The 27,830-nt window shown below is 34.4% G+C and overlaps 1 long non-coding RNA gene across 2 annotated transcripts in view; it reads right to left on the bottom strand.

The window, feature by feature from the left end:
* LOC116031785 overlaps positions 1 to 11,838 on the bottom strand; it is a 14,974-nt gene extending 3,136 nt beyond the window's left edge. For both annotated transcript variants that reach the window (XR_004100663.1, XR_004100664.1), the window contains exons 1-3: positions 11,512 to 11,838; positions 11,155 to 11,208; positions 10,885 to 10,943 (exon numbers count right to left, since the gene is read on the bottom strand). This is a non-coding gene — a long non-coding RNA (uncharacterized LOC116031785). The remainder of the gene's footprint in view (positions 1 to 10,884; positions 10,944 to 11,154; positions 11,209 to 11,511) is intronic.
* Between the last annotated feature and the right edge of the window lie 15,992 nt (positions 11,839 to 27,830).

Below are 27,830 nucleotides of genomic sequence, written 5' to 3'. Positions count from 1 at the left end.
TTTTTTTTTTTTTTTTTTTTTTTTTTTTTTTTTTACCATGAGCTGTATACTTTGTAGATTTCAAATTAGGTGATCTCCCGCCTATTTATAATCTGATGTTACTCTCAATTATAGGGTAATGGCCTATTCTAGATTTAGTCATATCACATGTTTACTGTAGCGTGTGAATTTCAAACTGCTGTTGGTATAGCCTGCTGTCCAAGTACATTCAATATCTATTATTTAATACATCTTACACCCTTGCTTCTACCACTATAAATACATCCCTATTGATTCTCTATTTACAAATACAAAATGCAGTCCAACTAATTACAACATTGAAACCTTTGCAAACCGAGGTAACCAGTTTTTGCAAAAATAACCAAACCAGCTTCTGTTACCTTCTTACTCTTTCAACATGAGTGGCCAATTTATAGTTGGTGTGCAGCTTCATCCTAAGTAGACAAATAAGGCAATCCGGTTGAGTTGTGTCCATAATTATGCAGTATCTGAAATCAAGAGAGAAACAATTATTAGAAGTCAAGAGTGTATCTTTCATGATCAGCAAGTTGGTTATTTACATTTTAACATGCTATTAGTGTTTGAAGCAGGTTGGTTGACTTTTTTTTTTTTTTTTCCAATCTAGGGTATGTTCATCCATGTACATATACCTAAGGACCTTGTGGGGAAATATAACAACATATTCACGGAGGGAAAAGTATATGGTATTAGAAATTTCCTATGTATCATTAACTTCTTCAAATACAAAACAAGCATGCTTCAGTATATGATAAAATTCAAGCATGACACGCTTATGAAGGAGTATAAGCGTGTTAATTTTCCTAAAATAATGTTTCGCTTCAAGAGTTTTGAAGACATACTTTCAAAAAAAGATATTGATGAGAAAGTCTTAATAGGTAATATTTATCTAAATTTGAACCTATACAATCAAAGAGACTTATAAATTGAATGGGGTGGAATATTGTAAATACATTCTTTAATTAATTTATTTGGTTTTTAAAATACATGTTATTGGGCGTGTGGTTGAGATTTATTCTCCTTTTGAAAAGGTCATAGCTGGTAAAATGACTAGGCTAATTGATTTTGTTCTTGAACACACTAGGTGTGTATCTCTTATCATGGTTATCAATATCAAGGCCTAGTCGACGCCTAGGCGTCCGGGCGGTCTAGAATGACCGCCTAATCTGCTCGCCTCGCCTTAAACAAAACGACCGACGAAGTCGCCGGAAATCACCGCGCGCGCCTGCGCATGACGGTGGCGCGTGAGCTCTCTGATGGCGATCAGACTCCTCGCCGTGGCGTGGCCGCTGCTCCCTGAACCCAGCCCAGGCGCTAACTTGCTCCAATAATAGGTTAAAGGTCGAAAATATTCATATCTGGTCACTTGGTATTGAGGTTGAAGCTGGTTGAGGTAAGGGGTCTGAACACTTGCTGATGTAAGGGGTGAGCAGGATTTCTAATCCTCCAAGAAGAAGATACTCCTGAAAATCTTGCTTGGGAATCTTGGGTTGTTTGTGAAGTTGGTGGTACGGTTTTTGAGGCATTTGGGGAGGTTGTGAGGATTTCTATTTGAGTTTATTCCTTCTGTGATATTCTTCTAGGATGAAAGCATCGGTTGGAGGAAGCATAGGGTTTCCAGACTGAAAGGATGGGTTGGTCAAAGAGCTGGTTTGATAAAGTGGTGCTGGAACAGGAATTGATGGATAGTTTTGGAGTGGTTCAAACAAACTGGGTTGGTAAGGCTGTTTAGGTCTGATCTCAGATTTCAATTGTTCTATCGTGCCCTTGATAGAAGCAGTTTCATTAGCTTGGTACTGGAAGTGGGCTTGGAGTGATTGACCATAAGGTCTTTCAAAAGGGATTTGCTCCAATCTTTTCTCCAAAATCTGGATCCTTGAGTCGATCTTCAAGTAGTATTCTCCAGACTTGTGACTTAGCTCAATAAGGTTGCTAGAAATGGACTTGAGAGTCCGATTTTGAACTAAAGCATTCTCCATCTACCAGTTTAAAGTCTGCTCTATGGATGATTGTTCTCTTAACTGGCCTGTTGGTAATCTTTCCTTGGGAGCTGGGATTTTTGGAGCATGCATAGCACTTTCCCTTTGAAAACTTTCCAAAGGAGGAAAGTCATCTTCATAACTTTCTAGATCACCATGGCTGGTTGATTCTGCACAAAGATAGAGAACTCCATTACCATTCCACTTACAAAGAGATTTTAGCCGTGAAGAATGGAATTAAGAAGTTTAATTTCCATCTAATCGGTTATAATTTTCTTATTGAATTAGACATGTCAGCCTTTCCAAAGATGCTGCAGTTCAAAAGGAAGGAAATCCCTCAAGCTCAGGCATTAAGATGGCAACAATGGTTCTATAGATACAACTATGATGTTCGTCATATTGCAGGGGAGAAGAACGTAGTAGCAGATTTCTTGTCTAGGTAGCAAGTTCCCCAACTGCAGTTCCAGATCAAGGTGAACCCAAAGGTGTGTGAAGTCTACATGATAGGTGAAGGAAGTTCCAACCAAAACACACATCCAAGCAGTTCTCCAAATGCAGATTTCCCACCAGACATTGATACAACTGAATTTCCATGGAGTCATGAATACTTAGAAGAAAGAAGAACAGAATGAGAAGTCTGACTATTCAGATACCATGGAGGTCACATGCTGCAACCATATGGTATTCATCCAAAGTATCCATTTGCTAAAATTTTTATTGCTCAGATTCAAGATTGGCCAGAAGAGTTAAATTGGATATTTTGATACTTATGCCATAAGTATCATATTTTGATGGAATTTCACAAGCCCAGTTTAAGAAAGGAATTAGATCTTTTTGTTGAGAAGAATTTAATAAAACTCTTAACTTGGGTCTTATCCATTAAAATATTGGAAGACGTTGTGCCAAGTCCAAGAATTTTTCACAGTTCATCTGCACAGAGAAGTCACAGCATGGGTATCCAGGTTCCTAGAAAGACATGCAGAACCATTCATGAAGTTCTATGAACAACACCAGGAGTCTATATTAGGGTGTGTTTGGAAAGCAAGAAAATGACTTCTGGAAAATGTTTTCTGGAAAATGAGTCATTTTCCGAAAAATTGTTTAATTTTCAGTGTTTGGATGCATTCTGAAAAACTGTACGTATTTGAGTGTTTTGTTCATTTTCCAGAAATTTGATAGAAATATATAATTATATATTTTTATTATTTTATTTAAAATATTAAAATATTTATAATAATATTTACAATAATATTTATAATTTATAATAATATTCAAAATTTAAAACCCCCCGTTTCCGGCGGAAACCAGATCTGGTTTCGGTTTCCGCAGCGAGGAACAACCAGAGCAGTGCTCTGGTTTCCGGCGAGAAACCAGAGCACACTGCTCTGGTTTCCGCCGGAAACGGTGATGTGTGTGTGTTGTTGTGGGCGGAAAATGACTTCCGCCCAAATTTGGCAGAAGTCATTTTTTGCGAAATGAGGGTTATTTTCCCCAGTCAACGGAAAATGATTTCCGTTGACTGGGTTTTCCAATGCTTGCCAAACACCCAAAGCCCGGAAAATGATTTCCGGAAATCATTTTCCGGGCTTCCAAACACACCCTTAGTTCGAGAAGAAGATTATCCAGAAATGCAGAGGTATATCTTTGCTCAAAACAGTCATCCAAAAGAAATTTGGCCCAGAGAAGGAATCCAACCAGATGTTAGACAATGTTACGAGATCTATTATGAAATGATCAAATCAGCAAGCAATCAGTACTACTATGAGTTAAGCCAAGCTCAAAAGCAAGATATCTGGTTACAAGACCCTTGGAATTTTGATGATATAGATTCTGTTCTTGAAGAAGTTGAGAAGATTGAGAAAGCTTATGTCTAGAAATCTCAAAAGAAAAGATCAAAACACAGGAGCCAGTGAAACAAAGATGTTTGGAGGACAAAGAGAAGACAATCTGGAATGGACAGGCATGAATGAGTTAACTACATGGGTTATCCTAGTTATTCCAATTACTCCACAGAAAGTGCTATAGCATCCGATGAAAACTCCGTAATGGATCTTCATTTCCATAGAGAATGGATGACAATGAAGACAAGACAACCAGATTGGGACCCACAGAACTGGAAATGTAAGAGATTTATGAGCCAGGGATAAGATTCGATCTTATCTTCCCATCAAAGCAAATCTTATCTTCAAAGATAAGATTCTGATTCTGACAGGGATATGTCAGCGTTATCTTTTAAAGTTTGGCGTGTTATGAAGCAGTTTTATTAAAGTACCTTTACTTTAAGTCAGTCAGATCATCATTCCTTGTCGGCCACATGCTTTGTAATAATTATAGACAGCTGTATAGCCGTGTATTTTCTGTTCAAGAATCATCCTTCATCTCTATAAACGGAGGTTCATTATGTTTTGTAAGATCATCAAAGTCTGAAATATAAAGTTTATCAGTTTCTTAATCATGAGTTTCTAAATCTCTTATTTGAAGGTTTTAGAATAGAATTATGGTTGTGAGCCTGCTATTGAGTCTAAGGGTGTGTTTGGAAAGTAGAAAAATGACTTCTGAAAAATGTTTTCTGGAAAATGAGTCATTTTCCAGAAAATAGGTTCATTTCCCGTGTTTGAATGTATTCTGGAAAATTGCCTTTGTGTGTTTGGGTAATTTTCTGAAAAATGAATAGAATTTAATAATTATATATTTTTATTATTTTATTTAAAATATTAAAATATTTATAATATTATTAAAAATAATATTTTAATTATAAATATTTATTATTATATATATAAAATTAAAAAAAAAACTCTCCCCATTTCCGGCGGATACCAAATGTGGTTTCCGCCGAAAACCATGCGGAAGTGCTCTGGTTTCCGCAGCCCAGCAGGGAAACCAGAGCACTTGGTAAGCACTGCTCTGGTTTCCGTTCCATCGGACCAGAGCAGTGCTCTGGTTTCCGCCAGAAACCATATGGTAACATAGCGCAATAGAAGGGCAAAAAATGACTTCCGCCCAACTGCCCTTTTGGGGTGATTTTCCCTAGTCAACGAAAATCAATTTCCGTTGACTAGGTTTTCCAATGGTAGCCAAACACCAAAAGCCCAGAAAATGATTTCCGGAAGTCATTTTCTGGACTTCCAAACACACTCTAAGATAATCTCTTCTTTTAAAGAAGCTAGATTTCATAAGGTGGTTCAAGAGTGTTGTTATTGCCCAGGAGAGGCTGTTGTTATTTCTCTCACCTTACCTTGATTCTAGTTTTCTTCTTTAATTTGAGGGATTCTCCGAATTGGTATCAGAGCAAGCCATACATATTCTAATCCCTTCATTTTATTTAACCATGTCTTCAAATATTGCCTCAACATCCACAGCCCTTGTTCCTAAACGTTCTTCTTTTTCTTTAGAAAATCCATTTCTCAAAAAATCCCTCTCTTCTAAGATGGATTATCTCTACGAGATAAATTATCTTAAGGAGGACAAAAAATTGAAGAAACTTCATCTTCCACTTCTTAATCCTTATTATGCTTTCAATAAAAGAAATCAATCCAATCTTCTGGTTAAATCTCTCAAAGCCATTTACCAGATAAGGTCTTTAGTCCCTAAAGAATACATCTCAGCTTTGGCTATGAGCCAATGCCCTATATTTTCTACCTAGCAAGAACAGTTCATTACTCTTCATTACTCTTGAAATCCCTGAAGAATTTCTAGGCATATGGAGAAGAGAAGGATATACCCACATCCATTTTGGAGCAATCCGCTTTGCCATAACCTATCATGGCAGGGAAGGTCAACCTATGGTTGCCGAATTATCCCTTTTAGATTCTAAGTACTTAGAGTACCAACATGCCTTGATTGCCACTATGGAGGTTACCCTTGATGCCGAAACAGTCTGTGCGACCATTTATCCTAATTTTAACGTATCTTTAGAAGAAGATGTGTTTAAAATTCAGGTTCATATTATTGGAGCCAAGCTGAAGATAATGCCATTGAAGCCACCATTCACTACCAGATGTCTTATCAATTACAAGACCATGCTTTTGATATGAAGATTCCAGGAGGAGGAGAAGCCTCATCCTAGTTACTAATGAACAGAGGAATGTCACCTGCACAAAAGTCCCAAGGAAGTGCACCAAATAAGAGTTGATCCAGGTTATCCCTGCCACCTGGGTATCCAACTATGAGAAGTTACACCAGAACAGGAGGCCGATTGAATCCAATGAAGCTACCATCAGCAAGAGAAAAGATGGTACTGTTGGAATCTCATTCAACCATGCTCACCTTAAGAAGACAGAATTTCTACCATCCATTCACGTGGTAGAAGAGGCTCAAGAAAGGCAAGAAGCAGTAAATTTATGATTAGGACCTAGATGATGATGATGCAGAACCAGTTTTCCTTGGTTATGGGAAATCAGGAATGGGAGAAATCATTCATTCTTTCGATCGCTTTGGTAAATCAGTCTTTTGGTTTAAGGATCCCATTTCCAATCATTGCTTCTTTGATTTGTGCGAAGGTGATTGCAAACAATGCTACCCAGCAGAAGAACCACAAAGGAAACCTAGTTGCAAGCCTTCTAGAAGGAGGAGCCTAAGAAAGGAGGATGATAGTGATGATAATGATGAAGTTCCGCCACCACTACCACCTATGCCCCCGCAAGAAAGAACTCCGTCCTCTTTTGTTCTAGAATCAAAGTAAGGTGAGAGAAATAACAACCTCCTCTCCTGGCAATAACAACACTCTCGAACCACTTTATGAAATCTAGCTTCTTTAAAAGAAGAGATTATCTTAGACTCAATAGCAGGATCACAACCATAATTCTATTCTAAAACCTTCAAATAAGAGATTTAGAAACTAGGAAATTTTATATTTCATACTTTGATGATCTTACAAAGCATACTGAACCTCCTTTTATAGAGATGGAGGATGGTTCTTGAACAGAAAATACACGGCTATACTGGACTACAGCTGTCTATAATTATTACATAGCAGGTGGCCGCTAAGGAGTGATGGCCTGACTGACTTAAAGTAAAGGTACTTTAATAAAGCTGCTTCATAACAAGCCAAACTTTAAAAGATAACGCTGACATAACCCTGTCAGGATGGGAATCTTATCTTTGAAGATAAGATTTGCTTTGCTGGGAAGATAAGATCGAATCTTATCCTTGGCTCATAAATCTCTTTCTTTTCCAGTTCGGTGGGTCCCAATCTGGCTGTCCTGTCTTCATTGTCATCCATTCTCCTTGAAATTGAAAATCCATTACGGAGTCTTCATCAGATGTTATATCACTTTCTGTGGAGTAATTGAAATAACTAGGATAACCCATGTAGTTAACTCATTCCTGCCTATCCATTCCAGATTGTATTCTCTTTGTCCTCCAAACATCTTTGTTTCACTGGCTCCTGTGTTCTGAGCTTTTTTTTTTGAGATTTCTGGGCACAAGCTTTCTCAATCTTCTCAACTTCTTCAAGAACAGAATCTATATCATCAAAATTCCAAGGGTCTTGTGACCAGATATCCTGCTTTTGAGCTTGGCTTAACTCATAGTAGTGCTGATTGCTTGCTGATTTGATCCTTTCATAATAGATCTCATCGTCTTATCTAACATCTGGTTGGGTTCCTTCTCTGGGCCAAATTTCTTTTGGAATGACTCTGTTTTGAGCAAAGATGTACCTCTGCATTTCTGCATAATCTTCTTCTTGAACTAATATAGACTCATGGTGTTGTTCATAGATCTTCATGAATGATTCTGCATATCCTTCTAGGAACCTGGATACTTGAGTAATTCTTGAACAATATGCTTGTTGGAATCTTCCCTGGTCGATGTCCACACCGAGGAACTGGATCTTTTGTTGGGCTAAAATCATCTTCTTTTCAAATAACATGACTCCATATGCTTGGCATAGTTCCATGAACTCTTTGATCAACTAGACATGTTCCTCCATGGTCTTACTAAAAAGTAAGATATCATCGATGTAGATTAAGGCTCTATCAAGGACTGGTTCAAAAATCTTGGTCATTACTTTCTGGAACTCACTGGGTGCAATTTTGAGACCAAAAGGCATCACCTTCCATTCAAGATGGTATCCTGGGATACAAAAAGCTGCTTTGTATCTTTCTTCTGCTTGATTCCTATTTGCTAAAATCCTGCTTTAAGATCAAATTTTGAAAACCATTGGGCTCCGGGGAGATGTGAGAAAATCATAGATCTCCTTGGTAAAGGAAACTTGACATCTTTGAGACATTGATTCAAAGGCTGGTAATTGATTACGAGCCTTAACTTTTCTCTTGCTTGCTCTGCTCGCTTGTTAACATAAAATGCTTCACACGCCCATGAGGACTTGGATTCTGCAATTAATCCTAACTTTAACAACTCCTTGCATTCCTGGACCTGCCATTTTGAGATGTTGTGGATTCATTCCTGAGTGGCTGGCCTTTGTAGGATTGATCACTTTTCCTTCTTTGAACGGGAGTTCAATGAAGAATTCTTTTCTGGTCCAGAGGGGCTTACTGTGCTTCTTCATGAATTCATCATGGGAATGTAGCGCATAATTGCTCCACCAGTTGTAGTCTGATCTGAGCAAGGGTGTCCATAAAATTGAGTTGCCACATCCTACATTCTCCTTCGTATGGTTTGAAATAAGGGCCTTTGATGATACCTTAAGATTCGACTAACAGATTCATTTCTTGAAGGCATCAAAGTAGCAAATCTCTCCGTGGAAGACCACATCCAAGGACATGGATTTGAATCTTGCAGTTTAGGAGTATGCTTATCTCCAAGGGTTCTTTGGTCTCAAGTCCAGCATCAAAATCATCTCCAGATGCTGATGTGAGGCGTTTCTGGGATGGTCTCCATGCTTCATCAGGTAGTAGCTTCGGGTTCATCATTGAAAATTGAGCTCCAGTGTCAACAAGGGCTATGGCTTTGAATGGCTTGCATGACTAGTGTTTGATTTGAACATTCACATGGGGTGCCTTGAACTCCACTTCTTCTTTTATCTCAAAATTGTATGAGATAAAATCTTCTTCCTAAACTTCATCTTCTATGGAGAAGATTGTCTTTGCTGAAGGTTCATCTTCTGTACTGAGATAGCCATCAAGGTCTTCTTCATGGATATCATCATCAATAAGGATTAAGGGACATGATTTCAGATATCATCTTGGCAGCCTGCTTCTCCTTGCAATCTTTAGCATAATGTCCTGGCTTTCTACAAACAAAACATTTACTCTTTTCTTTGGTTGCGCCTTCTGGTTCTGAGATTTTCTGGTTCTCAAACAAGCTTTTGTTTCATCCCTACCACCAATGTTGGTAGATAGCATTGATCAACTTATCAAGAAGAATCATGGATCTATTACCCATCTCTCAGCAGGGCAAATTAGGCAAGCGATATTTGAAAGCCTAGAGAATATTTGCCAGATCCACAACAAATTTCAAACTTTGAAGAGACATGAGTCTGTCCTTACCAAAGCATGCCAGAAGCCAAACCTCATTATAGGATATATATATATATATATATACCAATTAATATTAAATATCAAATATCAGATTAACATTCTTAGGACTTGTATTGTATTGGGCAGCTCAAAAGTTCCTTGAGACTTGTTCCTTGCACTTTATTGGACAGCTTAATACAATACAAGTCCCAAGAATATTAATCTGACAATTGATATTTAATATTAATTGGTATATATATATATATATATATATATATATATATAAACTCATCGCGGTCGATGGCATCGCGCCTAGAAAATCCGCCTTGATAACCATGATCTCTATTCACTTTTGATTTGTGGTTTCTTATAATTATGTATTTCAGATTATTTTCTGATGTGTTTAAGTGTTTCTATAGTCAAAGACAGGTTAAGTGTACACTATGGGATGACCATGTTGATGAACTAAGCCCCTATTTCAATTTTGTTGGTGTTTATCCTCTTATACTACTGATTCAGTTGTGTAGACCTAAGTTCATGGACAGTGAGTTACCTATGCTGTCCTATCTATTTATAGTTGTTTAATTTCCTTTTTTCCTAATCCTACAATTAAGTAGTAAATGCCTATTTTATTGTGCAGATGGTGAAGTGCGCCTCTGCAGTTCTTTCAATGTTACTCAACTATTTGTCAACCATTCTTACAAGGAGTTTCATGAATTAAGAAACAAGTCAGTTAATCAGAAAACAGAAAATTTGAAACTTCTCTGGTTCATTTTACAGTGCTAATACTAAATTTTTCCTCCTTTTTATAGCTATAACAGCAAGGTTACACCCTTAAGATGTATACAATCTGAGAAATGTACTTTGAATGTTTCTGTTTAATATCAAAGATTCGAAGCATTAAATCATTTTGAAAATATGGCATATATTATACTGTAAACTATGTAAATGGTAAGAATTAGCATAGATTTACATGTTATAAATTTGTGAGTGTGTGCCTGCCACAATAAAAAAAATGGCATCACTCCTTTCTCATCCCTTGCCTCTATTTTTTAGTATTAGTAGTGGTCGGTAAAAATGGTATATTGTGTGTGATTGTCACAAGTATAAACATTTAAATTTATAGCTAACTTTTTGAGTAATCTAGAAGTTACACAAAAACCAATATGGATATCTATTCATAGTTTGAGCATACACCTATGCCTACTATCATGCATTAATTATTGATGTTAAGTGTTGACTTGTCTACATCAATATTTGATAAGGTCTTTTCCCATCAATGTAAATTGTTCTATATATTCATTTCAGAAAAAATCAAGTAAAGACATATCAAACAAATTCAACTACAATGAGAAAATTAAATTCTTCAACTATCATATGTGGGAAAAGGACAAGGCAGATAGAAGATCAAGGTATTATGGATTCGTACCTGTTGTTCTTCATTTGAAATACTTAAAGTACTTACTTACTGCTTTTTTAGCACTCTTTTCTTTTGTTGCTATTCGTGTAGATTTTGATCTGCAAAATACTGAGAAAAGTTTTATTAGTCAGTGTTTTGTATAGCTAGATATGTTCAGATGTAAAAATGTATTTATATGTATGCATATCTATATATGAACATTTATATTGTTGCATAAAGAACATATTAGTGAGCGTGATATTTATATTGATACATCTAAATTGCAGCTTTTAATAATTTATAAAATATTCATACACTTAAAATAAACTATTGGACATACCTTGATTTTACAATTTCAGCTTATTCCAGAATTCACTGACAGATCCCGAGTGTCCTGTTCAGAAAAAATATTCAGCTGAAGCTATAAATATTGCAGTTTCGATTGTGCAGTTCTAATAATTAGTGAAAAAAATATTACATTAAAAAAAAGGTTATGCAACATCTTTACCCAAAAGAATATCAAATTGGCATCAATTTCTGCTCTCTTAAACTTTTAAATTCATGTACTGAGATGAAATCAATCTAGGTATTTTTTTCATTTGCATTAGTTCTAACGAAAGCTAAATATATTCATTTATAAAATGAATGTGCAGAATTTATGAAATCAATAAATAAATAAAATAAAGTTAGGGTTTACCTTATACATGTTGGTGTTAATAGGGAAATTCTTCGCCTGAGTTACTTTCCCTTCGATGACCAACGCGCCGGAGTTCGAGTACAGGGCTCACCGAGTATTTGGGTTTTAGGGTTTTGTTTTCTTTACTTTTTGGTTGGTTTTTGAGTCGATTAAAATGTCGGTGTTCTGTCTTGGCTTATGAATGGGTTGTAATAGTTTTAGGTTGGACGAAACTAAACCAGAAATTGATCTAAGGTTCGGTTACAGTCTGGAAATGCGCATCTCGGACGGGATTTTCTGGGTTTAGTGTAATGATTGTTAATGGTGATTCAAGGTGAAAGAATGATTCAAAGTGAAAGAGAAGGTAAGAAATCTGTTTATTGGGCGATATATAGGTGTTCAATATTAGTTTTTGTATTAAATTTTTAAATTTATTTAAATTTTAATATAGTAAATATAGTAAATAATAATAATAATAATCTATATTCTATCTATCTATCTATATAATAAAAAAGCCAGAAGAAGAGCAATAAATGCTTTTTTGGCAAAGTTCTCGCCCATGCTAAAACGGCGTCGTATTGATGGTGGTGTATAATCATTTGTTATTTTAGCAGCTTAGTATTCGGCGTCGATTGGGTGGTAATATATCAGTAACCGATATATTATTAATGAAGCAGCACGTTTTGCCGGTTTAATGAATCTAACGATTCGATTCTCAAAAACAACATTTAAGACTACAGTAATGATAATTAAGACTGATGGAGAGACAGGTCTGAAACTCTTGGGCTATCTACAACTGAAGCCTATATAAGGCAGGTTTAATCACTCAATACAAACAATCGCAAAAATACTAAGGAGTGTTCTGCCAATATGGGGATGTACGATCTTGCTCGTGATTTGTCGACGTTCAGGAATAAGAGCGCTATCAAGGTAAGGGTTGTATGTACGTACTTAGTGATGGAGAGGAAAGGTTTGTATTCCATGATGAACATGTACGTCTCATCCCCCCTTATTCACCTGCGAAGTAATATTTTTGTAGTTAGTATGGTGCACTTTAAAAATTAAAAGAATGTTTTCTGCTTGCAGGGCTCTATTATACATGTGCTTAAACAAAAACATTAGTAGACAATTTCAGAAACAACATACTGACAGGTTTTTTAATTATCTTGGTGATGACAACAAACTGACAGGTTTTTTTTTTTCAATTATGGTTGAAAATTTAGGGTTTCCTAAGTGATGAGGCAGACAGTCCAGTGCAACTCTTGGAATGACCACACCACATGAGGTTAGTGAAGGCCCTGCCAAGAGGTCCTTGCTGGATGAGTTTTCATTGACCAAGGAATCGAAGAAAATAAATGAAACTGTTGTCAAAAGTTCGAAAGATACATTAGGGTGGGGTTGATGATGAATTGAATTCTGTAATGGATATTCTGAACAATTGTTTTGACAAACTTGAGATTTTGAACTTTTGTTTTATTGTTTGTGCACTATAGTCATGAATAAATAATGTACTAGAGGGATTCTTACATGTTATGTGTGTAGTTGTCTGTGATTTTGTTTGCAGGGATCAAGTTAGGATACATAGCTGTGGGTAGAGGTGGAAGCATATTCAAGGTTTACATTCTACTGAAGGAAGACTAGCCTATGGAATGGAATTTAGCTCATAAAATGTGTACTAGAAGTAATTGTAAAGTTTATCAAAACTACATCTGTAAGAAATGGTGTTTTCAATCAAGCTGTAAATCAGTATCAATTGCTTACATACATTTAAAGTTGAAGCACATAAGCCTCCTAATACTTTTTTGAAATGCATGTCAATCAGTATCAAATACTTACATTTGCAATGGACTACTGATGTAGTTTATCTTTTGTGTAAGAAATCATTTGCAAGTAAGACAAAATCAGAAGTGGATGTACAAGCAATGTAATAGAGACAACTATCTGGATCTACAAGGTTTTAAGTCAGAGAGTTGAACATAATCGTAGGCAAAGGAGTATTAGAATTCAGGATATATCCAGTTTAGTTAACTAAGTTTAGATTTTAACATGTAAGTCATAATAGAGATAGGTGATAGTGTTTAATTTAAGAATAGATTTATTGATGTAAGTCCGAAATCTGTGTACATAACAAATGAAAATTTTCCTAACTATCTTTGGTGAAATATTGGCATGCAACTATGCAAGTAATATGTGGTTTGAATTTTTTTTTTTATTTTTTATTTTTATACAAGTAATGTATATGTACTGTGTTGCAATTTATATATTGAGTTTTGCAGGAATGTTAGAATACTTACTTTATGATTCAAGTCATGAAATGTACTGCAACTCTCAATTCGGAGGGCCTATCAAGTTCAGCAACAGATAATGGCTTCCTGAAAATGTATTTACTATGTTATCTTCAGTGCATTGAAAGCCAGTTTAACACTGTCAATTTCCAGTATGATACCTATTTAATATCAAAACATCATACCACAAATCTTAATCGTATTTAACAAACTGGTGCATGTATGTATGATTAAAAATAGCATAACAGTTAATATTCACAACTTAGGATAAGTTTTTTTTTTTTTTTTTTTTTGACTGCAGTTTAAGTGGAAAATGATTTTAAATTGTCATGTTTCCAACATATGGCATTAAATAGCACAATGTAGATAAGAGGGTTGTAAACGTAAACTGAATAGAACTTAAATAGCACACAATTGTGTTTTGTTTGCTATTAAAAGTCAGATATTTAGCTCTTAACTATTACAACTTATTGCATTTCTGTGCTTAGTTCGTAAGAAATATCAAATACTTATCTCTTCTTCAAAAGTATTTTAGGGCCTGAACCTGCATACATTAAAACACATTAGAAACAGCAAATTAGAGAAAATAGGTTATAAAAAATAGTTAAGTTCCGAAAATCAGCACAGTAATAGGATTATGTTAACATGCATTTTGAAAAATGACGAAAATACTTATTTCTGCGGAAGTATTTTAGGGACCAAACCTACATACATACATTTAAACATCACATGCATTTAAAAACATGAATTAAAAAACCGTAGATGTGTAGTTACAGTTATAGGAACTGTAAATCGTTCAAAAACTAAATAAATACTATACAATTTTTTTCAGTATCTTTTAAAAAGATGAATTAAAAAATCGTGAAGAATGAATATCAGAACATTTTAAAAAGATGAACTAAAAAATCGTAGATTAATTTTTCAAACTTATAGGCAATCAAAATAGAATTTCACTAACAAAGAATCCACAAATTTGATAAATAAATTAGCTTTATGTGTACCGTACAGGAAACTAAACCACAAAAATGAACTATTATCAGTTAGTATTTACGATTAGGTTGACATGCATTTCAAAATTAAGAATCTAAACCTTAGATCTAATTTTAACAATATCGGAACTCATACAGTATGAACAACTAAGTACAAAATTAGTTCAAAATAGTAAGATTCGTTCAATTTGTAGATCAATTAGAAGAAATAGAGGAATATCATATCAAAATTTTCGAAATGCGAATGCAGATTCAAACCTGAAATAGGGACCAAAACCGGATAATTACAGATTCATCTTCACTAAGAGCTTAGAAAATATAACTATCCTTTCCAGATTTCCGTATTTTAGATATGAGATGAAGGAGATCAACAGAATGAGAGCTGTTAGAGAGAGAGAGAATATATATGTCGGAAGTGTAGATGAAAGGGGAAGAAGACGGTCAAGTAGAATGGTCCATATCCATTCTTACTTTATATTTATTTATTTATGTATATATATAATGTTATTTGTGTTACACGTGTATACACACGTATGTATACATGTCACGTACTTAGTATTTGTGTGTGTGTATATATATATATATATATATATATATATATATATATATATATATAACATTTTAATATATGTTTGTATAATTTTTAAGAAAAGAATTATATTTCATACTACTTTATAATTGTTTAATTTGTTTCCTTCGTCTTTTTAGAGAATAAAAATTTGGTGGAACATGAAAATAGTAATCCACGATAACAGGGGCTGGATTATCATCCAATCAAACCTAAAAATATTTATTTGGAGTTTTTCAAGCATTCTTATGTATTTCCTTGAGCCTATTAAGGAATGGTTAGTACTTTTTTTAATTTTATTTTCAAAATATGTATTTATAATACTAATTTGGACCGTGTTAATAGAAACCTCCATGCAAAATAATGTTTTGAACAATCACAATCATACACTATTCAATACAATGTCATTTACATCTAATGTCAATCAGCCAGCAGGTACTACATAATGATTTCTTTTAAAATTATATAGATTTAAATCTCAATTTTTAATTGGTATATGAAATATATAATGTATTTTTAATATTCAAAATATTATTTTTTATAAATGTGCATAATAATTTTTTACTTTAGAGAGTTACATTTATGAGTATCAGGATAGAAACTTATCAACAAGAAAAGAAGGAGTTAGGTGCACTACCACAGAGCGAAATAGGTTATGTACTTCAACCAATGGTCCGTACTCAAAATAGTATTTTAACTAATGGTATGTATATTTGATCTATTTCTTTTGAGACAATAATTATATAAAATTTATACTTTATGTACGCATGGTGACTTATTCAAGTTTTGTAAAAAATATTTTCTATTTACGTTAGTAATTTTTTATAATAACTAATTTTGGTCCATATATAAAATGCTCTTTCATTTTCCTTTTGTTGGCAAACTAATTTGTCGAATGTTGGATTGATCCTAAGGAAATTAGTTTTTGTCCATGGTCAATTATATTGGCTGCATCAAAAATAAGTAAACCAGACGATCTCAAGATTTTAGCTTGTGATGATTCACAAATTAGTTGTACTTCTACTACTAAAGTAGTTTACAAAGAGGTTTTTAATAATTTGTAATTTGTGCTTTCAATAATATTTTTTTTTCTCAAAGAAAAAAAAATTTGTCTATTCTTATTCTCTTTTTACAACAACACTTCATTTTAATTTATATAATATTAATCCGTGCATCGCACAGGTCAAGATTCCTTACGGTGATGGTTTAGCTATATTAAAAAGTTAGATAAAATGAGCTGGTTGCCAATCAACGGAACAGTGAATAGAAAATGAAAATTGGGAGCAGATGGTGGAGTGAAGGTTCTTGAATAGAAAATGAAAATTGGGAGCAGATGGTAGAGTGAAGGTTCTGGAAACGTGAAAGTGGAAATTGGGAGCAGATGGTAGACTAGCAAGGAAAATAATTTTGTGTCTTAATCCATTAACTTATTTAGTTTAGTGATACTAATTATATTAAGTTGGTTAACATATATTCATATTAATATTTAGGAGTTTATAGTTTACAGTAATAGTTAACCTATTACAAATAGGATTATGGTGGACCAAAAATATGATTAATATTAATATTCATATTTAAGATGTATAATATTTTAAATAAATTAAAATGACCCTTTTGTTTAAGGTAGATACAAAAATTCAAAATATTATCTTACCTGGTACTCATTCAACACTATTATAATGTGAAGAACAATGTGTACATTGGTAGGATAATCTATTATTGTTTTCTTATTGTATAGTAAGACTTTTCTACAGAAATAATATAACTCTTTTGGTACAATCTCAATTTTACAAAATATCTTTACATGCATGTAAATTTCAACAACCAGTAACTTCTACGAATAATAACTGAAATGTTAAAATTACTTAACTTATTATTGTATAAGTAACATCCGTGCATCGCACGGGTATAATACTAGTAATAATAATTATAATAATAATAATGTAAAATATTTTTATAAATTGGATATTTATATTTTAAAAAATAACTAACATATAACTCTAATATTTAATGTGTATATTATTATTATTATTATTATTATTATTATTATTATTGAAGAAGATAAGAAAATATATGGTGGATGCATGTGCATATTAACAATAGTGAAAAAGATAACTGTTGGGGTATATTTGTCCAAAATATTATGTGGTACAACTTTTATAGCATAATGTAAAAAAAAAAAAACTTAACAGAAAAAATGGACATAAATTAGGGGTATAACCTTTATTTACATTTATTATGTTTTTAGATATATGTGAATTGTATTGTATGAATGCATTTTTATATTTCAATAAGTAATTTTAGTAAAATAATAAAATAAAAGGAGTAAAAATATTTTATTTATAAATTATTAAATATCTCTTTGTAAACTACATTAGTGGTGATTTAGTAGTACTATCTAACTCATTACAAATCATAAATTTGAGACCATTAGGATTACTAACTCTAGATGCAGCAACATATAACTGTTTATGAACAAAAATTGATTTTTTTAGTAGCAGTCCAACATGAGATAAGCTTTGGCATTGACTTTTATTTATAGTCATTGCATATGGCCATAGCATCCTGATAGTTCTGAATCATGTATCTTGCACCGCCTGTGAAGCTAGATGGTAAAATAATCCGTTTACCCAGTGTGTTAGGATCGACTTCACCCCTAGTTAGTGCATCAGAAAAACCTTTGTAAGCCTCACACCTAAGTGCCTTTTGGTTTGTCCTTATGTAGATTAGCCTTCTAGATTCTACCATGGTGTAAACATCAACTAAAAATTATTAGAACAATCTTTTAGAAAACAAAATTGTTGATATCTCAGATTGTCTTTCAAGAATCTTAAATGAGAAGTACTCCCTTGCCGTGACACGTTGCCTCCCACCATTTAGATTATTAGATCTTCTAACAAATTGTATATCTTCCATATACCATCTTCGCCGTAAGGGAATAAAATTGGGTATTGCAATGGTAGGTAAGAAGGATGTAACTTATTTATATGTTTCAATAGACTAGATCTCAACTCAACCACAATGTCCCTATTATCTACCAATAGGTCCAAATCACCAACAATCAAGGCCGCAACTTCCGAAGTACTTGGCAAGTTATACGTTCTTGCGTCTTTAGCTCTTTTCCCAATAAGTCTCATCTTGATCTCCACCCTTGGATTTGTTGCGATCACATCCATAGCATTGCGAAATGATTTGACCAAAACATTGTGGTTATCCAAGACATCCTTAATGTCGGCTACAATATCTTGGTGGATGGTTGATTTTTCATCTTGTTGCCTGCAAATTAGTAAAAAAAAAAAACCATTATATGGTATGGTAACCTAAATAAAATGGATTGGGAACCATAAAAAGACAGTATATGTAGCAACCATACATACCTAACTTAGCATATACGGTTGTTAATCTCATTCTCAGTGTCATGAATGTACAATTGTGCAAATTTCGCCTTGATCCCATCGGGTGGTAATAAAATCCCTATTAGGTGAAAATTTTGTCCATACATTCTGAATACTGGGGCAGCACTACCATTATTTATTGAATTGTCAATCTTGCCACCCATTGAGGTAAAACAGAACATGCTGTTGTAAGATCTAATGTTCTCTAGAAAATGTGTCCTCTTTTCACTAAATTTAAAAAATAGATCCAGTAACTGCTGAGGCGGCGGATTAATTGGCAGTAAGGTAATCTTCTTTTGATTGCAGCAACTTGAATACTTTGGAGAACCGCGTACATTCCCTTTATTGACGCGTTCTTCAAACCAAAACAATGCAGTAGCAGTTTTCACAATAGTGTGTTGGATCACCCAAATCAACATAATCACCTACTCAACCATTATAGTAATATACGAATCAAGTCACTATGTATTTTCGATGTATATGTTTAAAACAGAAATACAACATTAATGTATATATTAAATTACCATGGATTTCGTTCTGGTCAACTACTTTATCAAACACCTTACTGAGATTTTTTGTTGGTAAAGGTGCCTTGTTTTGCATATTTGTCTCGTCAAATTGTGCTAAAACACCGGCAGTATCTGGTCTAATGTTGTTACCTATACATATGAGACGAAAAAAGTATGTAGTCTTTAGTCTTAGCATTATTTCCACAAGCTAATATGAACATCAACTTTATTTTGTATTTTGGAACACATATTCAATTTAATACGCAAAGGTAATTTTGACTAAAGGTGCTAAGATAATGTTTATACTTTAGAATGCATACCTTTAGTACTGATTGGCAAAATTGATGAGGTTGTTCCTAAGTACCAAGTTCGTATCATTGAATGCCCTGTAAAGCATACATTACATTTAAATTGTCAAAATTATGCACTTACAATTGTAAATCAATAAACAAATCTTCACCCAATTATACTATTCAAAGCATGAATACAATAAGTTGAATTTATCACATGATAAATTGCATACCTTGATTTAGGGAATGTAAAGGTGTTGGTCTCGTTGTTAGCATTGGAGTTTCCATAGCAACATGGTCTGTACAAACATATATAATTTGTTAGCAACAAAATGATTAAGTTCTAACATAATTAAAAATCAGCAATGATATATAATAACAAAACGAATACAATACTTGTCGGAAATAGCAACTTTTTCTTTTGTTTGTTCTCTTGAGCGTGTATCCTTTGTTGCATTTTTTGTTTTGGTAATTGCTTTGCGTCTTTCATTTATGTTTTCTCATGTTCCTGGTTGACTTTGTGTGCCATGTGCCTGGTTCTCAAAAGTGTTGGTGCAAAAGATTTAAATCAGCGGAAGACAAGAATTGGTAAAATATCTCAGTCACTCAAGAAAAATCTTAGTTGTCCTAAAGACGGGGAACCCAGTGAACCAGCACGTGCTCTAAATAATATGAACATTGGGAATGCGGAACATCCATATCAGAATATTTTGGGAAATGATAATGATTTGGTTGATATCAATATAAAAACTGCCATAAATTTTGTTGATACAGGAGAAACATATAACAGATAACAGAGATTTAATAGTCGTCGGCGACACGTTTGCCTATGCAGTTGCCTGTAATATTCCACATAATAATCTGGATCCATAACCAAAATCAATAACAGAGTGCCAAAAGTGCCCTAACTAGTTGAAGTGGAAAGAGGCAATTAAGGCAGAGCTCAACTCGCTTAATAAAAGAAAAGTGTTTGGTCCCACAGTACTTACCCCAAAAGATGTGATCCCAATAAGATCTAAGTGGGTATTCGTACGGTAGAGGAATGAAAACAATGAGGTGGTTAGATATAAAGCGAGATTGGTAGCTTAGGGGTTCACGCAGAGACCCGGAATTGATTTTGAACAGACTTATTCTCCTGTTATTGATGGCATTTCATTCCACTATTTAATATCACTGGCAGTAAACATGAAATTAGATATGCAGTTGATAGATGTAGTGACGGCTTACCTTTATGGATCACTAGATGCTGATATATACATGAAAATACCCGAGGGTATTCAAAATCCCAATACGAGAGTGAAAGATCGAAACATGTATAGCATCAAACTTCAAAGGTCATTAAATGGCTTGAAGTAGTCGGGTAGAATGTGGTATAACCATTTGAGTGAATTCCTCCTGAAGAAGGGATATGTGAAAAATGATATTTGTCCTTGTATATTCATTAAGATGTCATCTAATGGCTTTTGTATTATATCTATCTATGTCGATAACATGAACATTATTGGGACAAACAAAGACATTATAAAAGTGTGTTCATATTTAAAGGCAGAATTTGAAATGAAAGACTTGGGAAAAACCAAGTTTTGCCTCGACCTGTAGATCAAGCATATCCCCAATGGAATTTTTATTCACCAAGCTGTTGGTCCCGATAGGATGGGAAAAGTCTAGAGGGGGGGGGGGGGAATAGACTTTTCAACAATTTTAAAAATTATAACACTTTGGTAATTTCAACTCTAGGTAGCAAGCATAAAGCAAATAAACAACTTAGAGTTCGCAGCGGAATAATCAGTAGGTAAAGTGCTATAAATAAATTGATCAGATATGAAGAGATATATCGCATGCAAAAGCAAACCCAAATGATATATAAAGACTGAATAGTAAATGGGTTTGTATGAATCAGGAGGAATTCCTTACTAAAAAGATGAATAGTAAAGATAATAGTAAGGAATAGTGTGTGAATAGTGCATGAATAGTAAATAAGCTATAGGAAATTGAAATGCTTAGTACATGCACTTTGAATATGAAGACTTGTAATAAAATATGCAATGGAATGCTATGCATGCACACGTAGGGCTTGCAAGACCCAGATGAATATATCAGTAAGTGGGTTAGTATGAGATATACATGCACGAATAAATATGGTGCAAGTAAAGTAAAGAGACAAAGAGATTTATAGTGGTTCGGAGATAGTGTAATTCTCCTACTCCACTTCTTCCTTTCACTCCAAGGAAGGTTTCCACTATCTTCAATCACTCAGATACAATAGTGGACAGTGCCAACCCGGCACTTCACGAGTGTCTTGCACAAATCTGCACTCAATCCCGAGCGCCTCGCACAAAGCCACGCTCGCGAGCGTCTCGCACCTAGCTACGCTCCTAGACCAAGTGTTTTGCACCCAGCTACACTTAGTCTTCCAAGTGTCTCCGCACAAAGCTACACTCCTCCGAGTATGTCGCACAAAGCCACGCTCCTTCCGAGTGTCTCGCACAAAGCTACACTCCACCGATTATGTCGCACAAAGCTATACTCAACTTGGATTTCACAAGCCTCACCTGCTACTCTCCTTTTCTCTACTCACAGTAGATATGGTTTTACAAAGAAAGTATTTTTCTTTTCTCTCTGACTTGAATTTTTCTATTCAGCTCAATACTTGCACTCTCCAATATTTTTCTTCTCTCATTTTCTCGAAATAATAGCTCTATATTTGCTCAGATGTTGTGATGTGGAGAGGTGCTTGTCTTCAAGTCTTGTATGGGTATTTATAGCTTGAAGAAGCTATCTACCCGTTGTGGATCTATCAATCCTGATCGTCCATTTTGAATCTCGAAATAATTTGCCAACTTGTTCTGAAGCTCTTCATAGCCTTTGTCAGATGAATTTGAAAATTGGCATATGTCATTATTCCTCTTGTAACAAGCCCATTCGTTCAATTGCATTCTCAGATCTTGAATTTGGATTTCCTTATCATGATGGCCACTAATTTTGACTTTTCAAGTGTGAATACTTGACTTTGCAATTTCTTCTTCTGAAATATCAAGTTGATCTCTCCAAAATATTTCCTCCGGTGGCTCTTGCTTGAGCATAAATTATATCACCGAAAAATTCACCGACACCTCCAAGTTGGTCTTCACTTGCTTAATTCGAAATTTGCCTCCAAAAATTAATTTTGGATTTTCGAATTATTATCCCAAAATTAAATTTAATTTTGGCTCCGCTTAAAATAAAGCCCTCACATTAGGATTCAAACATTGGACTTTCTGGTTCATGCTAAGTACTCTGACCATCATTCCATATTAACTTATTGGTTAATATTCTTCTCAAATATTCTTTATTCTCAGAATGGCCTTAGTAGCATTTCCTCTAATTGTCTTCCTTCCCTTGTTGAGTCATCCTCATGTTCTCCAAATAAAATATTGATCTCGGATTTCGAACCAAAAACCTTTGGCTTGTGCTACACATTCCTTGTCCATCCTTCCATTTCATCTTTTGATGACTTTTACATCATATAGTTAATAAATAACCATAAATATGCTTAATAAGTCTAATTCTCCTCAAATTTGTATGACTTTGACTTAGACTTGGACTTTGGAGATTGTACTCTAGACTCAAAAATAAAATAAGGGGACTAATAAATATTACAATTTGGTTCATCAAAACTCTTACATTTTATTCCTAACACAAGCTAACTATGTTAATAAATTATTGGAGAAATTCTATATGGATAAATCTCATCCCCTTAGCACTCCAATGGTAGTTCGGTCCCTTGAAGCAAACAAAGACCCATTTAGACCTAAGGAGGATAATGAAGGCATATTAGGACCTGAAGTTCCTTACATGAGTGCTATTGGAGCCTTGCTTTATTTGGCTAATTGTACTAGACCTGACATTGCTTCCTCAGTGAACTTACTTGCTAGATTTAGTGCCTCCCCAACCAGAAGACATTGGAATGGAGTAAAGCATATCTTTAGATATCTCCAAGGGACAAAAGACCTTGGTCTATATTTTGAAAGTAACCAGGACATTACATTGACAAGATATTCAGACGCTGGTTATATGTCTGACCCCCATAATGTGAAATCTCAATATCTTGGAGATCCATTAAGTAGACCTTAGTTGCTACCTCATCTAATCACTCGGAGATAATTGCTTAATATGAAACCTCACGTGAATGCGTATGGTTGAGGTTATTGATACAGCATATCCATAGCTCATGTGGTACAATGAGCAAAGTTGATTCCCCCACTGTCTTATATGAGGACAATGCGGCATGTGTTGCACATATGAGTAGTGGGTACGTTAAAGGAGACCTTACCAACATATTGCTCCTAAGTTCTTTTACCCACATGAACTCTAGAAGAGTGGTGAGATACTCATTGAAAAGGTTCGCTCTGGTGAAAATCTAGCAGATTTGTTCACAAAATCCATGCCTACATCCACATTTGAGAAGCATGTTTATAAAATCGGGATGCGAAGGCTTAGAAGACTGTTGTCTTCAGGGGGAGCGATAAACTCTAAAGTTTATATGAATAGATGGTCCAGGAGGCCTTTAAAAATCTCGAACATGATGGCCGTAAGGCTTATGGTTGTACTCTTTTTCCATTAGCTAAGTTTTTCTCCCATTGGGTTTTTATTAGGCTAAGGTTTTTAATGAGGCAATCGATGCAACTCATATTTTATACTGCATGTACTCTTTTCCTCGACTAGGTTTTTCCCACAGGGGTTTTCTAGCAAGGTTTTTAATGAGGCATGAGTATAATTATTTAATGGCCAAGGGGGAGTGCTATAAATATTTTGTTTATGGCCATTAACACTTAAACTCTTCATTTGTCTTCCATTTAATTTCATGTTTCTGTTAAAGAATTGAAAGGTTGTATGGAGATGTATATATTGGTGTTGAAGGTTTAATGAAAGATGATCTTGGTGATCTTGTATTCATGTTCTTCTTCTTCTCCTTTTTCCTTCTCTACACTACATTATCATATATATATATAATCTCCAAGCAATTACCGGGTAATCACTACGTGAGAACTGAGCTAATTGATAAGCTAAATTACAACAAAAATGAGATATTAATAGTGTAAGAAACATACATGTTATTACTATTAATTTAGGATATTAGATTTCATTTAATGATCATTAATACAATAAACAATAGTTTTCAAAAAAAAAATACAATAAACAATAATGTAATATCTAATAAAAAATAGATATTTTATAATATATCTTATATGAATAGCAGTTTTATTTATTTATTTATTTGTTGTTACGGTAGGTTTGCTACTGAAAAAACCCGTCTTTGTGCACGGTCAATTGTACGTTGCATTGTCTAGAGTTAATCCTCTCAGGGGTCTTAAGTTAGTCACAGTTCGTTGTTTTGTATTATGTTATACAAAGAAAAAACAATTTTCATTGCAATTTAATGTTATTGTTGGTGTTGAGAAATATATCCTTGTGCTTTGATTATTCTTTTTGCTCTTCTTAAATACATACAAAGAATATAATGATATATATATATATATATATATATATATATATATATACATATATATATATATGTAATCAGTGCATCGCACAGGTGGGGTGCTAGTTAATAATATGATAGTACTAAATATAGAATAGGCCATTACCATATAAGTGAGACTAAGATCAGATAATAAACAGGCGGGAGATCTGAAAGTGTAAATATACAATTCATTCCAAAAAAAAAAAAATCAAAATGGCATCGTATTAACCGGGCGGGAAAATGGAAGCCTCTGATTGGCTGGATTTTGGCTCCTTTAATATATTTATAGATTTTTATAAATATGTTCTAATTTCTAAGTTCTTTTTTGAAGTTAGTTTGGATTTATATATTTATTTTCTGTAGTCAATATATTTTAAAAGTGTACTCACTAACTTAATTGAGTTTGTTGTTTAATGCTATTATGATTATACTCTTCTTTGATGCTTTTAGATTCGTGTCAATGGCAATGAGAACTCTGGGTATGTTGTTGAAAGCTTTAAAAAAGGGCTTCTATCAATATTTTTGTGCATATGTCCATACTAAGCTTGGTCTCCTCAGTTTCCCTTATTGCCAAAACAAATGACAAACACACATAATTTTCTAAATATCACTACATAAATACTAAAAATAGAGGAATTGCATACTGTAAAATATTTACAATTAATTCAATTCTTCATAAAATATGGATGTAAAGTGATACAGAAGTAATGTAAGCACCCCTCTTGTTTCTTGACTTTCCCTTGTGCTTCAATGATCATATTATGCTCTTGTGATTTCAGGTGTGCATTAAAAACCCTTACAACCATATTTGATTTTCACATATATAAAACTTTTACATATGGAATAATCACACTTTTCTATTTGATTTCAGGTTTCAATGGTGATGAGAACAAAAGGGTACATATTGTTGTTGAAACCTTTAAAAAGGTGTTTCAAACAGTTTTTGTGCATGTGTATACATATTAAGCTTTGTCAACCCCAATCAACCCCTTCCTTAAATCAAATGAAAAATACAAATAAATATTTGACCAAATCTAACCGCGTAAATATTAAAAACGAAGAAAAAATGTTTACAATTAACTTGGTTCAAAATATAATAAAGCTTTAAAATAACAAAAATGAAAATAATGATAAATTTACCTAGCTTTTGTTTATTGATCTTTCCAATATGCTTCAATGTAAAAGTGTAAAAGTGAGGTTTCCCTCCAAAATGTTGATTCAAAAATATATAATTATTACTTTTTAGCACTATAACTTGTAAAAATGAATATTACATTTGTAATATAGACCTATTACTTAGTATTGGAAAATGAGGAAAGAAAGCCACACTATGTCAAATCAAGTCAGAGCATTAAAAATAATAAAAAAAAATTGAAATTAATCATGTTGCAAAGTAAAAAAGAACTTAAAACAAAAATGAGAAAACCAAAACGCCGTTGTTTTTGTTGGGCGGGAAAATAGAAACATTTGATTGGCTAAATCCCAACATCCTTTATATATATGTATGTATGTATGTATGTATGTATGTATATATGTATGTATGTATGTATCGGAATCTGATACTAGTAATGACCTAGCCCAATTAGGTGTCCCTACCCAACTCAAATGACGTGAGCATTTCGTGTTCGCTTGCGACCACGCGAGCCGTATTGCCATAGTGTGCTCCTTCAACACCATACATGTAAACACCCGGCTCGATGTCAATAACATAATTCTCTTTAGGGATAGTGGAGTCGCCAGCCATGATCCAAAACCTGACACCGCCACAACCAATAGAAAGACTAGTGACATGGTGCATATGCCCACCTCATACCCATAATATTTGATGACATTCGCTGCGGCAGTGTGCACCTCGCCAGCCGTTACACCCGGACGAACCATTGCCCATACCGCCGTCAAGGTTGTGCGCGCGACATCCATGATCGTTTGGACATCCGGCGGTAATTTCGCAGATCCCACCACGACGGGCCTGTCAAAACAAATGTCCTGCCCAAGAAGCGGCGGGGTACAACAGCAGATTTGCACGAGATCACCATTCTCTATAAGGAGAGTGGCAACACTACTCGTGCTTACAACTACCCCAAAGTTCGTCCTGTTCGTCCCCAACCAGTTTTCCAGGTTTATTTAACCTTGTGTGGTTTTATTTTCCTGGAATCATTTATTTATTTTATTGTGGATTTTCTGTTTTCTCCATTTTCTTGGGTTTTTTTAGAATTATTTCCAACAATCTTAAAACCTTATTTATCCCTATCCTTTTCTAGTTCTCGAATACCACGGAGTAATGGAAAATCCTGGTTTTCCTTTTGTTTGTTAATGGGGACGAGAACCGTAATGTTGTGAACGACAACGTTGTTGCACATTCCCAGGCACCGGTGAACGTTGGTTCACAGAACGGTGTGGGCATCATGGAATCTATTCCTACGATGTGGGTACCTTCGGTACCAAATGGATCGGCTAATAGCCACGGAGGATCCAGTGGAGTGATAACTACATGGTCCGAGGACTGTGGTAGTGTGACCAACTACTTCGATCATAATCGAGGGAAGACCAAGCGAAAGATTAGTTTTGAACAAGATTATGTGAAGAAGGCGAAGGGTCATTACGAAGCTAACCGTCATCCTGGTGAAAAGGTTGAGGACAACTTCGATATGATTAAAGGATACGGTGGATGGTTGGATGAGTGAGGTCACAACCGAATTCCTTTGAATACCCAATGTGCTGTGATGAGACCACCCTAAGGGAGTGGACTGCTAATCAAATGGAACAAAGCACACGGTTGGAAGGACTACTACGAGATAGGA

This window comes from Ipomoea triloba, chromosome 10, assembly GCF_003576645.1.
Source record: "Ipomoea triloba cultivar NCNSP0323 chromosome 10, ASM357664v1".
Taxonomy (NCBI): domain Eukaryota; kingdom Viridiplantae; phylum Streptophyta; class Magnoliopsida; order Solanales; family Convolvulaceae; genus Ipomoea; species Ipomoea triloba.
Note: the sequence above shows the minus strand (reverse complement) of the source record. Positions and strands in the feature narration are given on the sequence as shown.